Genomic DNA, 17,200 nt, shown 5'->3' with positions numbered 1-17,200 from the left:
CCCCCATTTCTGAAGAAGGGTCTAGGCCTGAAACGTCAGCCTTCCTGCTCCTCTGATGCTGCTTGGCCTGCTGTGTTCATCCAGCTTTACACCTTGTTATCTCAGATTCTCCAGCATCTGCAGTTCCTACTATCTCTGTACTGTTTTATGTTCTATGTTCATAATAGACGAATAGCTACTAATGGGGACAATTAATGGCTAACAGAGGGTCGTGTGTAATAGCACATCATGTGATTATAAGACCTGGTGTGTGAGCGTTGGGGTAAGGACATGGGAGAAGGTGCCTCAAGGCATGCAAAGCATATTGAAGCGTAGACTGGGTGACTGCTTCGCAGAGCACCTACATTCTGTCCGCCAAAAATACCCTGAGTTCCAGTTGCCTGCCACTTCAACATGCCACTGTTCTCCCTGGCCAACATCTGTCTCAGGCTTGCTGCAGTGCTCCACCGAAGCTCAGTGCAAGCTGGAAGAACAGCACCTCATTTTCCACTTGGAAACTCTACAGCCTGGTCTCAGTATCGAGTTCAACAGTTTTAGGGTTTGAGGCACCTTCTCCCATGTCTTTATCCCAACAGATGTAAAAATTTGACCATATCCGTTTCCCTACATTGAGCAAGAATACATCCCTCTCCCAGTTGCCCGCTGTCTAGTCTTTTCATTATGTTAATGGCCCTTGACAAATACTGTCCTGTTTCTGGCTGCCTGACATCAGATCCTGATTTTACATCTATGTAAGGAAATTAATTTTGATTGAGTTAAAATCTGGCTATAAAGTTTCCAATCAGTACTTCTGCAGAGAACCTACTCTTATATCTTTGCTCGTGTTTATTGACCGTCATTGTCCTTCTGAAATACTTTCAGATGTTTCCTGTTGCCTTCACCATCAGCTAGTTTAGCTTCCAAAACCAGGTTTACTTCCACTGATTTAGCATTTACTAATTTTTCATTGGTATTACCTTAGACATTCCACACTTGATTACTTTGTTTGCTATAGCAGCAGTTTTTTGTAGTATTTATTACTGTTCCTTCTAATTGATAGCAAGTCTGTCAGGTGCTCTGTCTCCATAAACACGTTATGATGTAACATGAGCTGTTTTATTACCAAATTTTAAACAGTTGAGTACTTAACCATCCAGAAGGAGCAGCAGCTGTGTGTAGTTCTAAGATAAGCACATTTGAGTTGTTCATTCAAAGCAAAATTTGTATTTTTTGTATATTTGCAAAAACTCTAAGTGCTGCTATTCAGTCAACTGCGGATCTTATGGTAGCCAATGGTGTTTTTGTTAGCAGCAAGAGAAATCATGCTCTGGACACTGCCATACACCTTAGATCTGTAGAAAGAAGATTTGTGAACAACATGTAGGGGAAATGACCAAAAGTGCAATGTAGTTTTACATTTTTAATTCCTTGGAACTCCTCCCTAGGACTCATGGGCAAAGCTCCTGTGAAGACTGCCATGTAATATTGCCACAATGTAATTGACCTTTGAAAGTCCTTTGAATTGGTTGAGCAATCCAATCAATTGTATCAAATCATCCCAGAGACCCAGAATGTAATAAAGGGAATGAGATTGGACAGATCATCAACATCAACCCAAATGACATTGGCAAACCCATGGTGAAGCAAAATATTGGGATTGCAGGAGATCTGGAATAAAAAGCTGGAGATACGAAGCAGGTCTGGTTCCAAAGAGGAGTCATTGGCCTCAAAATGTTAACAGTGTTTCTCTCTACACAGATGCTACCAGACCTGCAGAGTTTCTCCGGCACTTTAAGTTTTCTTTGGCAAATACAGACCTGTCAACACTGGAAAGCCCACCTTGTGCCAAACTTGGGAGAGCTGTCTCACACACTAGTCAAGCAGCAGCCTGACACAGTTATGCTGACAGAATGATAGCTTAGAGCATGTAAGGGCTCATGTCTGCTTTTTTTTTAAATTCAGAAGTGCTATCACACAGAACTTTCCCACCATGAAATCACTATGACTTTTTTGTGTTTTTTTAAACTACTAACTGCCATCAGTAAAACATCCCTTGAAGGCAGTTAGATGTTTACAAGCGAAGCCCGTTAAGAGCACTGAAAACCATCCAAAGTGAGGGGGAGGTAGGGAGAAAAGGAAGGGAACGTGACTGCTTTAGTCTTTTTTGGAAACCTATCTAGCTCATCATGTTGGTTGATTTGGTAAATTCACCCTCTTCTCATTACCAACCCTTTACTTTCCCACACTGACCAGAAGTTCCATACTGACCCGGGACAGATATTGATCCGGATCCATCCATTTCCTCCATCCATTCACTATAGACACACAGACCCCCACAGAGGAGGTAGAGGCCATTTGGCCAATCGAGTCTGTGCTGACCGCCGAAGAGCATCCTGCCCAGAACCACATCCCCACACTATACCTGTAACCCCGCATTTAGCATGGCCAATTCACCTAAGTTGCGCATCTTTGGACTGTGGGAGGAAACCAGGGTACCTGCCGGAAACCCGCGCAGACACGGGGAGAATGTACCTACTCCACACAGACAGTTGCTTGAGGTTGGAATTGAACCTGGGTCCCTGGTGCTGTGAGGCATCAGTGCTAACCACAGTGCCACCATGTTGCCCCAAATGTGTCACATCTATGAAGTTTTTTTTTATTATAGCCTATTTTCGTATCAGCCTGCTCAGTCATGTTATTACACACCTCTGGAACAGGTGGGAAGTGAACCTGGGCCTCCTGGGTCAATAGTCAGGATACTGTCACTGCATCACAAAAGCCCCATGTGTCTGTTTTTTTTATACTCCAAAGTGCAATTATGCACAACTGAGTGAGCTTCCCACCACCAAAATCACAGTGACTTTTGTTTTTGCAATTTTTGAACTAATATCCACCAATGGTAAAAACATCCGTGTAGCCAATTCAGTATTTACATACAAAGCCCATTACAGGAAATGCAAATCATCAAAAGGTGAGGGGAGATGGAGAGAGAGGGAAGGGACAAAATCAAAATAGAGTTGGAAGGTGAGATAAAACACTGTACCCCCACAAAACCCATCCTCATTGAGCATGGGTCTGCTTTATTTTATTTAACTTATTTTTCTAATCAACTTGTTCAGAGAGGTTATTCCACACCTTTGTTGCAATTGGGACTTGAACCTGGGCCTCCTGCTCCAGGGTAGGGACACTACCACTATGTCACAAGAGAGCCCAAGGGCTCATGTGAAGAGTTCCAGTTGGACAGTGCCTGTTACAGAGGAACCTCATAGTCGGTCAGCTTTATAAGGAGATTAATTAAATATTCCCCATGGCATTTAAAGGGGTTATCGCAGTTCAATTCAGGAACTTTCTACATAATAGCATGGCGCCAGTACCTCAACACAAGGACTGCAGCAGTTCAAGAAGACAGCTCTTTATCACCTTCTCAACAATTAGGGCTGGGTAATAATTGCTGGTCAAGCCAGCAATGCCCACATCCTGTGAACAAAAAAGGCAAATCTTTTCCTGAATAAAATACGGGGAATATCAGCTCCATTTCAGTTTCTTATGTCAAATTCATATGTTGAAAGTATGCTCAGAGGAAGCAATCATGCTCAGCAGCTGAGCTGGAAGCATTCTAGCAGAAGTTTTCAATCTGTCTTCATGAGAGAGGAGGACAGTTCCTGCTACAGAGCAGATGTCTTCATCAAGCTATGAGCCAAATTCTGTTCTATGGAAGTATGGGTGTATATATGAAAAAGTGCTGTGGGCTTAATTTTTCATTGTATTTAGATCTAGAAAATTAATTTGTACATTGGATCTTCAACATAGACATTAAAGTCTGACATGTTTTGTGTGGGGAATTCATTCCTCAAAGTTAATCTTCCAGTAAAGTTCTTATATTGTTATTTTATACTGAGGAGATTCAAGGAAATGTTTTATGGATTGCTGCGACTGAGAGCATATACAGGTTATGTTTGCTACTTGAGATCCTAGTGATTTATTTGTTTCAGAAGATTTTAATTTTGTGAGCTATAATTGTTACTTGTAGTTCAAATGTGTTTTCCCATTTGTCATTTTTGTCCTTAAGCCAAAAGTCATAGAGTAATACAGCATGGAAGCAGGCCCTTTGGCCCAAACTGGTCCATGCTGACCATGGTGCCCACTTCGCTAGTTCTACTTGCCTGCATTTGGTCCATCTCCCTCTAAACCCTTCCCACCGATGTACCTACCCAAATTTTTTTTTAAATGTTGCTACTGTACCTGCCTCAACCACTTTCTCCAGCAGCCCATTCCATATACGCACCACTCTTTCCAGGAAGAAGTTGTCCCTCAGGTCCATCTTAAATCTTTCCCCTCTTACCTTAAACCTATGCCCTCTAGTTTTCAATTCTCTATCCCTGGAAAAAATGACTATATGCATTCATCCTGTCTATGCCCCTCATGATTTTATACACCTCAGTAAGGTTGCCCCTCATTCTCCTGCATTCCAAGGAATAAAGTCCTATCCTGGCCAACATCTCCCTATAACTCAGGCCTACTAATCCTGGCAACATCCTCGTAAATCTTCTGTGCACACTTTCCAATTTAACTATGTCTTCTCTATAACAAGGTGACCAAAAGTGTACACAATACTCCAAGAGCGGACTCACCAACAAATTATACAACTGTAATATACCGTCCCAACTCCTAGACCACTGATGTCTGGCTCCCTGGCCTATAGTTCCCTGGCTTGTCTTTGCTACCTTTCTTAAACAATGGAACGTCCTCATATTCACCAGTTGATTTTTCACATTTAGAACTTAACAGAACAGATTTGGAGTGGAAATCCAAGGGATGTTGTAAAGGCCACTCAGTCTAGTGAGTGTTCCTGCTGAAACTGTTTAGTAAAAAATGATGATGCTTAACTCTTCATTTAGGAATTTTGAGGAACATGAAGATAGATAAGTCCCCTGGGCCTGATGGGATTTATCAAAGGATTCTATGGGAAGCGAGGGAAGAGATCGCAGAGCCTTTGGCGATATCTTTTCGTCCTCACTGTCCACAGGTACAGTGCCAGACGATTGGAGAGTGGCAAACATCATTCCCTTGTTCAAAAAAGGGAACAGGGATAACCCCAGAAATTACAGGCCAGATAGTCTTACTTCAGTGGTTGGCAAATTATTGGAAAGGGCTCAGAGAGATAGGATTTATGATCACTTGGATGGGCACAGTTTGATTCGTGGTAGTCAGCGTGGATTTGTGAGAGGTAGGTTATGCCTCACAAACCTTATTGAATTCTTTGAAGAGGTGACCAAACATGTGGATGAAGGTAGAGCAGTGGATGTGGTATACATGGATTTAAGTAAGGCGTTTGATAAGGTTCCCCATGGTAGGCTCATGCAGAAGGTAAGGAGGCATGTGATAGGGGGAAATGTGGCAGATTGGATTCAGAATTGGCTGACCCTTAGAAGACAAAGGGTGGTAGTGAACGGAAAATATTCAACATGGAGCTCAGTTACGAGTGGTGTACCACAAAGATCTGTTCTGGGTCCTCTTCTATTTGTGATTTTTGTAAATCATTTGGATGTAGGAGTGGAAGAATGGATTAGTAAGTTTGCAGACGATACGGTGGGTTGAGTTGTGGATAGTGCGGAGGGCTGTTCTACAAAAGGACATTGATAGGATGCAGAGCTGGGCTGAGAAGTGGCAGATGGAGTTTAATCCTGAAAAGTGTGAGGTGATTCACTTTGGAAGGACAAATTTGAAAGCAGAATACAGGGTTAACGGAAAGATTCTTGGCAGTGTGGAGGAGCAGAAGGATCTTGGGGTTCATGTCCACAGTTCCCTGAAAGCTGCCACCCAGGTGGATAGAGTTGTTAAGAAGGCATATGGTGTGTTAGCTTTCATTAATAGAGGGATTGAGTTCAAGAGCTCAGCTATATAAAAGCCTGGTTCGGCTACATCTGGAGTATTGTGTCCAGTTCTGGTCGCCTCATTACAGGAAAGATGTGGAAGTGTTGGAAAAGATGCAAGGAGATTTACCAGGATGTTGCCTGGAATGTAGGGAAGGTCTTACGAGGAAAGGCTGAGAGAGCTAGGGCTTTTCTCTTTAGAACGACAAAGGATGAGAGGTGACTTGATAGAGGTGTAAAAAAAGATCAGAGGTATAGATAGAGTAGACAGCCAGAGACTTTTTCCTAGAGTGGAGGGAGCTATTATGAGGGGGCATAGTTTTAAAGTGAGTGGAGGTAGCTATAGGGGAGACGTCAGAGGTACGTTCTTTACTCAGAGTGGTCGGGGCGTGGAATGCGTTGCCGGAGAGGGTAGTGGAGTCGGCCTCATCAGGGGCATTTAAGCGACTATTAGATAGGCATATGGATGATAGTATAAAGTAGGGGTGGAGGTTAGATAGATCTCAGGATTAGGTAAAAGTTTGGCACAACATCGTGAGCCGAAGGGCCTGTAGTGTGCTCTACTGTTCTATGTTCTATGTTCTAACTTTCATGGTCTTTTTGACTGTCTCTCAGAGCCTCAATAAGAGCTTCTTCCTACAGGTGCCTTTAAAATAGTTCTTGCTGAACTCCCAGCTCTATACTCTGTCACATGATGCTCTGAGCCAAAACCACAAAAAACACTACCCCCTTATTCCTTTAAACATTTGTGATGTTTTAATTTTCATTTGCAGATCTGTATCAATATCTTAATATTTACTCCTACAATTCCTCCCAGCTCCCATCCAGTGTTCATGAGGAGGTTGGAGTGGTGAGGACCTCTTGATAAAGAATTGCACCAGTTTACAGGCATGTTTCTTATTAGGACGGTGGTTTTCTTTGCCCTTTGAGTGTGGCACTGTGGTATTTTGAGGAGGCACTTCCATAGTTAAATTGGGCTCGCACAGTGGCGTTGGGAGCCTGATTTACATTGAGTAGTTACCAACTGGTTTCCTAGGACTAGACTTAGCTGACACTGAATTGGAGACATGAGCTTCTGGTTCCAGAAGTTAAGGTCTTTAAATGGCACTCATTATGAGCCATGGAGAAGCGTATTTCCCCAACCCCTCACACAAATCTCAGGCCTTCTTTCTTGCACGTATTGCTTCTGTCCAGCTCTTGTTGTGATCGCTAACTATCTCATTGAAATCCCAGTCTGAAGCCTGCTCTGCAACCTGCTATCTCCCACTGAATCGATGCCAGAGATTCTTCTTGAGGTACCTCAGCTGTGACTTACTGGTGCTGGCTTTCTTGTCTAGCAGCCAGCCAAGCCTGTAGGTTTGGCCAGCTTTTGGGGCTGGAAGTGGAATGGGGTGGAGTAGAGCGTGAGGTGGGCTGACTGCGCACACACACAAAAGGGTACAATTGTCACAAGGTCTTGCGGTGAATTTTTCCCTGTGCTACTGCATTCTGTCACCACCTTACTCGAAATGCTGGGGTCTGAGCATGACTGATGCTGACTTTTAGACTGCCCTTGATGTGATAGTTAACCTTTTATTTTCTTTCAAACTTTAGTGCTGAGTGATAACAATATGGCTGATAAATTTCATATGTTTCTCCAAAGGGTTCTCACAGCAGAAAGAATTTATTTTCTTATGTTCATAAGCATTCACAGAAAAACTGGCAGGAGTATTAAACAATCTGCTCCAAAGAAGAATTGTATTGGACTTGAACTGTTAACTCTGTTTCTCTCCCTGCATATACTGCCAGACCTGTTGAGTTTCTCTAGCACTTTCTGTGTTTGTATTAATAACCTCCCAATTGTGCTGACCTGTTCAACATGAATTATGAATACAGGAGAACAGACTCTGAGTAACTAAAACTGTTTTGAAAGATTTGTAATGAAATTCTTTGTGTATAATTTACAATATTTTTGGTATAAAAGCGCCTGTAGGGTTGCACAGCCACACTTTGGAAGCTCAAGGCCAAAGAATGACATGGGCACAAAGAGATTTCAGTTTTAAGTAGAATAACATAACTCCATATTTGCTTATTGTGATCACAAATTTACATAACTTGAGTATTGGACAGGACACACTTTGTCAAAGTTTTTATCTGGTACTTATCACGACAATTTGCAAGAAATACAAACTGAAGAGAAAACAAGTTTTATACTGTATGAGTGGAGAATTGTCATTGTTTTGCAAGGGGACTCTGATTGTTCAAAATATTTCCATGAGATATGAACCAGAGTATAGCTGCCAGCTATTTTGTTGGGCTTAAACCGGTATAGTGCATGTGCATGTTCTTTATGTCTGCAAAGAATAGGGCTCTGTGCCTGCAAGTATGCCACACTGGGAGTCTGATTGATGATCTCAAACTGGTTGTCAGTATAAATCTGCATGAGCTGTAAGAAAAAAGCCTCTGCTGTGATTTTGAACAGCAGCGGGTTCTCATTTCTTGTTTTTCAGCAATCCTGTGTCATTTTTTGTCACCTTGCCTCTTTTCCTCTCTCGTTCTTTCTTTCCATGATTTTGTGATATTAAGTGAAATAATGGCAGAGTGTTCATAGAATCATAGAGTCATAGAATCCCTACAGTGTGGAAACAGGCCCTTCAGCCCAACAAGTCCACACCGACCCTCACAGCACCCACCCAAACCCATTCCCCTATAGCTAGAAAATTTTAGACCTTGTCTCTACTTCAGTGCATGTACCATATCGGATGATAGGAATACTAGTCATGCAGAAAATAATCTGGAAGCTAGCTATTTAGACCAATGATACCTTTGGGATCAAAGTGCCTTAGGCAGAATAGGAGGATTCTCAAGTGTTGTACAAACAGAAGCACAAGCTGGTTGGACCAAATGATCTCTTGGTGTGTTGTTGTTGTATGCAACTCAGTTTACAACTAAAACTTTTTTTTAAAGTTTATACAAAGATATACTGTTGATTTTGGAAGTCTGTGGTTTCAGCCTGTTTGATAGCGTGGACTGCAGTATCCAACAAGGGCTTCTACAGGCTCATACCACTCTGGGGGAGGTGATGGCCTAGTGGTATTATCACTGGACTGTTAAGCCAGAGACCCAATAATGTTGTGGGAATGCGGGTTTGAATCCTGCCACAGCAGAGGGTGGAATTTGAATTCAATAAATATCAAGAATTAACAATCTAATGATGATTATGAATCCATTGTTGGAAAACTCATCTGGTTCATTAATGTCCTTTGGGGGAGGAAACTACCATCCTTACCTGGTCTGGCTTACATGTGACTCCAGACCCACAGCAATGTGGTTGACTCTTAAATGCCCTCTGGGCAATTAGGGATGGGCAATAAATGCTGCCTAGCCAATGACACCCACATCCGATGTATGAATTTAAAAAAATGAAATTTTGGGCCTATGCTGTGGTCTTAGTACTTTCAATAATGCATCTATTTTTCTGGAGTTGCACCTCCTATTGCAATAAATAATATTTTCAACTGCAACTTCGCCTGCACCAAACAAACTAAGGAGGATGGAAAATCCTTTTGGAGTTTCATATGGTTCTCTGAGACTTGGAAGATGTCTAGTTCTCAAGGAGGAACGAAAAGCCTGGTGCCTAGGACTACATCTCAGATGCCATATACACTCCTCGGGCACGTATACTAATCTAGCAGTGCTTCCTAAGCAAATTCAAGTGAAATGAAAGAGAAGTAAAATCACTTACTTCTTCTTCCACAAATACGGGACATCCTAAAGAACTTTATAGCCACTGCAGTTGTCTTGGATCACATCGGATTTGGTTAAATATAATTAATAGAAGACCCGACAACAGCAATTTGCTTAAATATGAATGTTTATTAAGTAATACTAATGATTATAATGGTAATAATAAATGGAAAAGAAAAGGGAAAAAGCAACAAGTCTCACGCCCCTCTGCCTGTGGGGATCCCTTGATCAATGGCTGGTCTGGAGGCTTAGGTTCATTCCTAGCACCATTCATGATTCTGGTCCGAGGCAAAGTCCAGCGACTTGGAACAAAATCCCCTCTCTCTTATACAGTGTAACAAACAACAAAGCACTGAAAATAGCACATGCAGAAGACAAAGCTGCTGGCTAGTACAAAAAACATAGCCACAGAAAAACGAGCTGTAGGCATTGTCTTTGGCTCGTAAAAGAATGTTCACAGGTCTCACTTAAGGTCATGCAGCTTGTCAAGTATCATCATTAACTTTCCCAGTCTATTTTCCCGTCCTATACAATCTATTTTCTCATGCAGCTGTCGAATATCATCATCAACATTTAGCCCTTCGGCCCATCCTCTACAGCAGTACTTTTGGAATTTAGAGTATGTTGCAATGTAGAAAAAAGGCAGTCCTTTTATGCAAGATCCCACAAATAACAATGTGGTGATGACCAGATAAATTATTCTTGTGATTTTAATTTAGGGATAATCATTAGGCTGGATTCTGTTGCTAGCTTCCCTGTTCTTCTTTGAAATAATGTCATGAGATCTCTTGCATGAATGGACAGATTTGAAAGGTTGCACGTCAACAATACAGAACTCCTTTAGTGCTGTACTGACTGCCAGCCAACATTATTTTGCTCAAAACCTGGAATACAGCTTGAATCTACAACCTTCTGACCCCGAGGTGAGACTGTTACCAATCATGCTGGTATAGAGAAAGTCAAGACCTAATAACAGGATAATTTAGACCTGAAGTTACGGATGTGCTGTACTTTTGCTGAATATTCCTTCTTCTCTGATGGAAGATATCCTTGGTAAACTTCTCCTTCAGCAGTTTTAGTGTTTGTGATTGGTGAGCTTTTCTCCATTTACTTGCTCCCTTGAATTTTTTTGTCATGTTGTTGAGCAAGCAAAAAGCTAATCACGAGATGCTGCAAATTAAATGAACATGTACACAGCAAGTGAAGAGGGCTCATAGTAGATGGTTATATAGCTCTTGCTTGACGTGTTTCCCTCTGTTGTCAATGTTCTGTAACTCCAATGCTGCAAAAATAGATCTTTTCATTAAGAGCTTCCATCTCATTCAGGAGCTATGAGCAACACCACACGCTCTAAAATTTGTTGACATTTTGACAGTTGTAATGAATTTCACCACAGTGCCTTAACCAGTCTGCAATATTTTAGAATAATCAGCAACATTTAAATCAAACAACTTACACTATTTTAAAGAAAGTCAATCAGCCCTAACTCCCATTTTAAACAGATCCTTTAACAACAATTCCAAGTCCAGATGTAGATCCACGTCTTTGCGAAAAACTAATCAGTTCTTCCTTGGGTCATACCTTATCTGAGCACCACTGTATTTTCTTGAAATCTATCCATTTGTTTTTGAGATTTTCTCTTGTAGATAAACAGATTAACAGCTGAAAACATTACCCCAAATCCCTTTCAATTGTGGAGGAAATTACAGGCATGGTTGAAATGGTTAATAACTGTGTCGATAACTATGCATCACAATGGTTTACAATGTGTGAAGACCTTGAAAAGTGTATATTTAACTAAGTTTTCAATTCTACGTTACATCTTTACTGTCAGTCCCTGCTGAGTTCTGATTTTGTTTGAGATGCAGTAACAGAGCTATAAGGTTGTGTGAGATCTTGGCATGAGCAAGCAGCAGATGTCGAACAGATTGAAAAGCGATATGTTATGCCACAAAGTCTTACACCATCTATCTGGTACAAAATACAGTTGAGTAAGATGCATAATGATTTCTTACAGTGCATGTTTCCTGTGCATTGGGCAACATTGAGTCTGGCTGTTATTTACTGTCAGGCCTGGAACACTGTTGTCCTTGGAGGCACATACTTTTGAAATGTAGTAAATAACATAATTCTGTTTAAAAAAGCAAAAATATGTTTGGAAATCTGAACAAATGCAGAGAATGCTGGAGAAATTCACTGGGTCTGGCAGCATCTGTGGAGAGAAACAGAATTAATGTCCAGTATGACTATTCTGAAGAAGAAGATTCTGATGAAGTGTGCTAAGAACAGTAATACCAAACTTGAAACATTAACCCTCTCTGCACTTAGCTCATGCTTCAAAAAAACATTTAATCAGAACTCTAAACAGGGTGTCTGTACAAAGACTCTATTTTATGTCTCTAAGTTAACTTCCTCTTTATTTCAGCCTTTTTGATCTTTTTACCTTTTCTATTGAAACAATTTTTAAAAAATTCAAAAATCAATCTTTGAAAGGGCTGACAGATTTTCTTATATTGTTCAAATGTGGCATAAGTTCTGTCAATTAGCTGCGTCATCTTTAAGTTGAATCTGCTGCATCTCAAGGCTAAACAATCCCGTGGTTTTTCCCACCATCATGTTCCAGATAGGCCCCTGCAAATATAATTACATATTTCATGTAAGGCATCTCCTTGAAAAGCTTTCCCTGAATAATATGCTTGTATATGAATTGACTACCATGACTAGATTATGCTGAAGAAACTGATTTTGTGATGTTTGTCAGCGTACATTAGTATAATTGTAAAATGTATAAATACAGTATATAAAGTCAATTCAAAAAAGATAAATATTTGCATTAAGATGTCTCCAGAAATTAGCTTGATAAGGATTTACAGTATTGAATAGTATGCTGAATAGTGCATACTTTGAACTTTAGAATAAAAAACTGTGTAAGTTAAGAAGCCATCAGGGAGGTATAAAAATTTCATTCTCTGGAAGTACCACAACTCTTGAAGCTACTTTACACCATTGTTACTTGTACATGTTTAGAAGTAGGGGGAATTCTAAAGGAACCAAAGGCTTGGCAAGTTAAGTTGAATACACACTTTTTTATTTCATTTGATGTTATTTCAATCTGCATTTCAGACGATTATTTGCATATTATATCAGCAGTACTGGAATATGTCATTGCATTTACTAGACTTTAATTCTGATCAAAGTAACAAATTTACTTCAACCGTTTCAAAAATCACTCTCAAAGTAAAACTTTCTTATCTTGTAATATTTTTAAATGACAAGAAAGTATGTTTTGAGGTGACCCATGGAATATTCATTCTCTTGCTACTACTTTCAGATATTTGGGTTAAAACCTTGCTGTGTGATAACAAATATGTTTCCCTTTCTTTCTTCTCTTTCAACAATGGAATTAGCCCATTCATTTTAATTGGATTAGTGCATACATTAATATTGCAGCCAGTAGAACTTTGTCTTTGACAGTGGGGATTTCTTGCAAAATCCATAATATGGTGCGTGATTGTATGTCAGTAAGCACAGTTTTTTTTGTGCTGGTATTTAAGATATGTTGTTATCACAGTTTCCACAAAGGTGACCATGAGCTTAGGCTACACAAAACAGAGAAGTTATGTGTTCAATGCTGGTAGCAGTGTATTAACATTCCTTTCATTGCTGTTCCACCTGATAAGTTTGATGAGTGGTGCCTTCAGCTAGAAGCTTTGTGAAGTTTACAACTATTGGAATTAAAGGTACCACATCAGACTCAAAGATTGTTGCTGCAGTAGACTGCAAACTGCTCATTGTGCAGGTAAAAACCAATTTCTGGTTTCTCTTGACTTGTTGATCCAAACACTCCTGGCACGTCAGGCAAGCAGAAATTCAATCCAGTGATTCCAGTGCTGGCTTCTTTTGAAATTTCCACACAATTGCAGTGCAAGAGATATGTTTACCCAAAAATTTAGGGAAAATATCTATATGTCCATTAACAGGCTACAGTCATAGGGCAAAATCTTCCAAAAGCTCGAGTTTGCAGGAGAGAAACCTGCAGCCTATGATGATAGCAATGCCTGGTAGATTTTCAGGTTGCTGATCTTCTGCCAGATGGCTTTCTGCTAAAATTCAAACTAGAGATGAGCAAGCCCTGACTGTAACTAGCTGTCAGCCAGTTAGAGAACAACAGCTCCAGCTGCTGGTTATGAGAGGATGGTTAACGAGGGGTGCGTGGAACATATCCACTGCTACAGATTTCAGGGTCGGGTTATCTTTCTTGTTTGGCATCATTCAAATCTCAACATTCCACATGGGAAACGTTTGGAAGTGACGAATATTAGAGAGCACTGTGCTTGACCACGAAGACAAGGCAAGCTGCAGGATCAGGATCATCACACATATCCAGTCCAGGAAGGGATGGGCATTTTGAGCACAGGAAGTCTGAACTTTGCTAATTATAAGTGTGAAGAAACATTGTTGGTTTTCCTGGCTGAATGAGGAAAACCTGTTTTTAGCCTTTTCTTCCTCCCAGCTACTTCTGACTGACCTTCAACTTGCAAGAGAGCTGCATTAAAATTGTATTCAGAATCATATTGGACTTGAAATGTTAACTCAATTTCCCTCTCCACGGATATTGCCAGGCCTGCTGAGTTTCTCCAGTACATTCTATTTTCATTTCAGATTTCCAGCATCCACGGTATTTTGTTATTATTAGACCATCTACATGCCATAATGAGATGGTTGCTTGGGAAAAGTATTCAGAGGGAATCATGCCAGATGTTACAATAGTGTCACAAAGGCAGATGTAAAGGCTGCAAGTGGATCTGGAGAAGATGCTTAAATTTGCTAGTGTGGAAAGTTGGTAAAGGTCATCTTGAGCCTTCACTGAGAGCTAGTTGTCAGGGACCAATGCCTGGAGATAGATGTTAAGTGAATTTCTGGCACTCCAGTATTAAACTCTAAGATTGGTTTCTCAATTGGGTATCCTTGAGTAGGCTCCTCCTATAGTAAGGGGAATAAGGAGGGAGAAAGATCTAAAGAATGCTGCTGAGAAAGAGCCTGCAGAGGAGAGCAAACAACAGCAGACAGTATGAGGAAGGCATAAGCACTACCCTGCCAGCAGAGTATAACAAAAGATGACAACTCAGTATGTAAGAACGCCAGTGCCTGTCTCTCTGGGGACACAGCCACATCAATCTGCGATATAGTAGCTGGAGAGATTGGGACAAATTATGCTAGTGAACATCAATCCCTGTAGTCTTGAAGGTTACAATGAGCCTGAATATTTTTGTCTCCGTTTTTCTTTGCATCATGTGGAGAATTTTGTGGAATATTACGTTCAATGGTCCATCATTACATCAAGATTTTTGTAAATGTTGTACTTAGGCTGGCATGAGTTTATTTTATTGTGTCAGAGCTGCGCCAGTCAGACAGACCAGGTCAGAGTCCTTGGTAACATTTGTCAGATTTCCAAAGGCCCAAAAGGTCATCTATATTGTGTAATGTCTCGCAGCTAGTATACAAAATATCTTTAAGAGACATTTTCATGATATTATCACTGTATCATGGCATGCAACCAGATAGTAGCAAGGTTTTAGTCTGCATCTTACAGGGGCCACTTGCAGTCTGTCATACTGAGGAAAACATCTTACAGCTCATAACGGAATCGCCCAGTCCTAGACCAGATATGGCAGTGCCTGTGATTGTAATATATATGTAGAAGTAATAGATGTCTGTATCTCCAATAATAGAAGTCTGCCTGTAATAGAAGTCTAACTACATTCATGCCTAGTTCTTATGTTATGGGAGCAAATATAGGTATTGCCTCATCAGGAATGATCATCATGCTGACAGTAAAAAATACTTTGTGGCATCTGTGGCAAATCATGAGGGCAGAACATGTCTGGGTTAACACAGCATCCATTCACACAGACACAGTTTGCAAATCCCAGATATCACATCAATCCATTGTACCTAGGTTGCAATGTAAACTCCTCCTGGACAGCCAGAGGCATATGGAAAGAGGGACAGAGATCACTCCATCAACATCCAGCTGTGTGTGATTCAAAACTAAGAAGAATCCAGGTGTGTGGACGTTATCCGAGGAGCAGTGACAAATTGATACACAGTTAGACACTGCCAGGTACCAAGACTGTTCACCAGCCAGGAACCAATGGATGGCAGGCTTCAGGCTGTGGCTAATGACCCCACAAGGGATCCACTCACTAAGCTTGAGGAGGTATAATGACAGCTACACATCATTGAGCAGACCAGCCGTCTCCTCAGAATGTGCTTTAGATGTTTGGACAGATCAGGTGGCACTCTGCAATATGAACCTGCAGGTGTCTCACTCCTGGACACTATCTGCTGTACCTTCTACAACCAGGCCCTACAGAGAGGGTTAGCCCTAGCACAGGAGGATGGATAAAGACAGCCCCATCCTCTGATATCTGCTCTGATGCTGAGGAGGGCGAGCCATGATAGACAGTTGCACAGACTGGTCTGCAAGAGGCTTTGGATGGCACTAGGAGACACAAGATTCTAGAATACAGCAAAGATTCTCCTGGCAATCTGTCTCTTGCTCAGTGACATGATCTTGACAACAGTCACCTTTATCTGTTATCTGCCTGTCAAGAACATCAGGGACCATGTCTGCAAAAGTTAGCGTAGAGTCCTGACATAATGCTGAGCAGAGGGACCCATATGAACACAAACTCCCTCAACAGCATTCAGCCAATCCAGTTCAAAACCATCACATCATACATAGATACACATGTAGCCAGAGCATCACATAACAATTATTTAATAATAAATGATAACTCTCAAATATCAAAATCGCCCATATGATCCCATAAATGACTACTGTGTCCTTTACTTAACTCATTTGTGTATGCTATGGCATGATGCTTCCCCTTTACTGTCAGCTATGCTAGAGACAGCCTGCTTATCCTTCTAGTCCTTTGCCTGGGTTCACTTGACCAGGTGGTGTCATCTATCTCCCTGATGCCATAAGCATGATGGGAGTCTTGTCCACAGCAGCAGGCTGGGAGTTTCCCATCACCATGGCACTCAGAGGCATATGTGTCAAGAAGTAGTTCACTACTAGCACTATTGTTATTGATATTTGAAGCATGTATCTGCTGCTGCTACCCCGATAGGTGAAAGAAATTCAAGGTTCTATGTTTACGTTCCAGAGTACTTATTCTGATACAGCTGCTGCAGTTGTGTGCCAAAGTCTCTTTAATGGGTGGTTGTGACTGACTTGTGGTTCACAGCTGTCCCTTCTATTCCAAAGTGTTTTGTCTTCCATGGCCAATTGGGCGTGCTGTCCACCATTGCTCCCTACGGTTGACTGGCTTCCCACCAGGCAGCTACTAATTGGGCTCAAGATACTTTATTTGTCATCAGGAGTAGGAGTCGGTGTTCAATGTACTTCTGAGTTGGATGGCTCCCCACTGCGGAGCAGTGTAAGTTTCAGTCCCCAATTTCCAATGATATGGCAAAGTCATTGATCAGCAGCTGACACCAGAGAGTTGCTCACAGACTAAGACAGACCAACTCAGTGTATGGGGCAGTGCTGAGTGTAAGACCAGCTCGGTGTATGGGGCAGTGCTGAGTGTAAGACCAGCTCGGTGTATGGG

General features: G+C 41.3%; 1 protein-coding gene across 1 annotated transcript in view; it reads left to right on the top strand.

The window, feature by feature from the left end:
• Positions 1-17,200, top strand: part of LOC109928491 (disintegrin and metalloproteinase domain-containing protein 22) — a 320,108-nt gene that overhangs the window by 73,742 nt on the left and 229,166 nt on the right. The window lies entirely within an intron of this gene.

Source organism: Rhincodon typus, chromosome 2 (genome assembly GCF_021869965.1).
Source record: "Rhincodon typus isolate 14 chromosome 2, sRhiTyp1.1, whole genome shotgun sequence".
Classification (NCBI taxonomy): domain Eukaryota; kingdom Metazoa; phylum Chordata; class Chondrichthyes; order Orectolobiformes; family Rhincodontidae; genus Rhincodon; species Rhincodon typus.
This window is presented reverse-complemented; position numbering and strand designations above follow the sequence as displayed.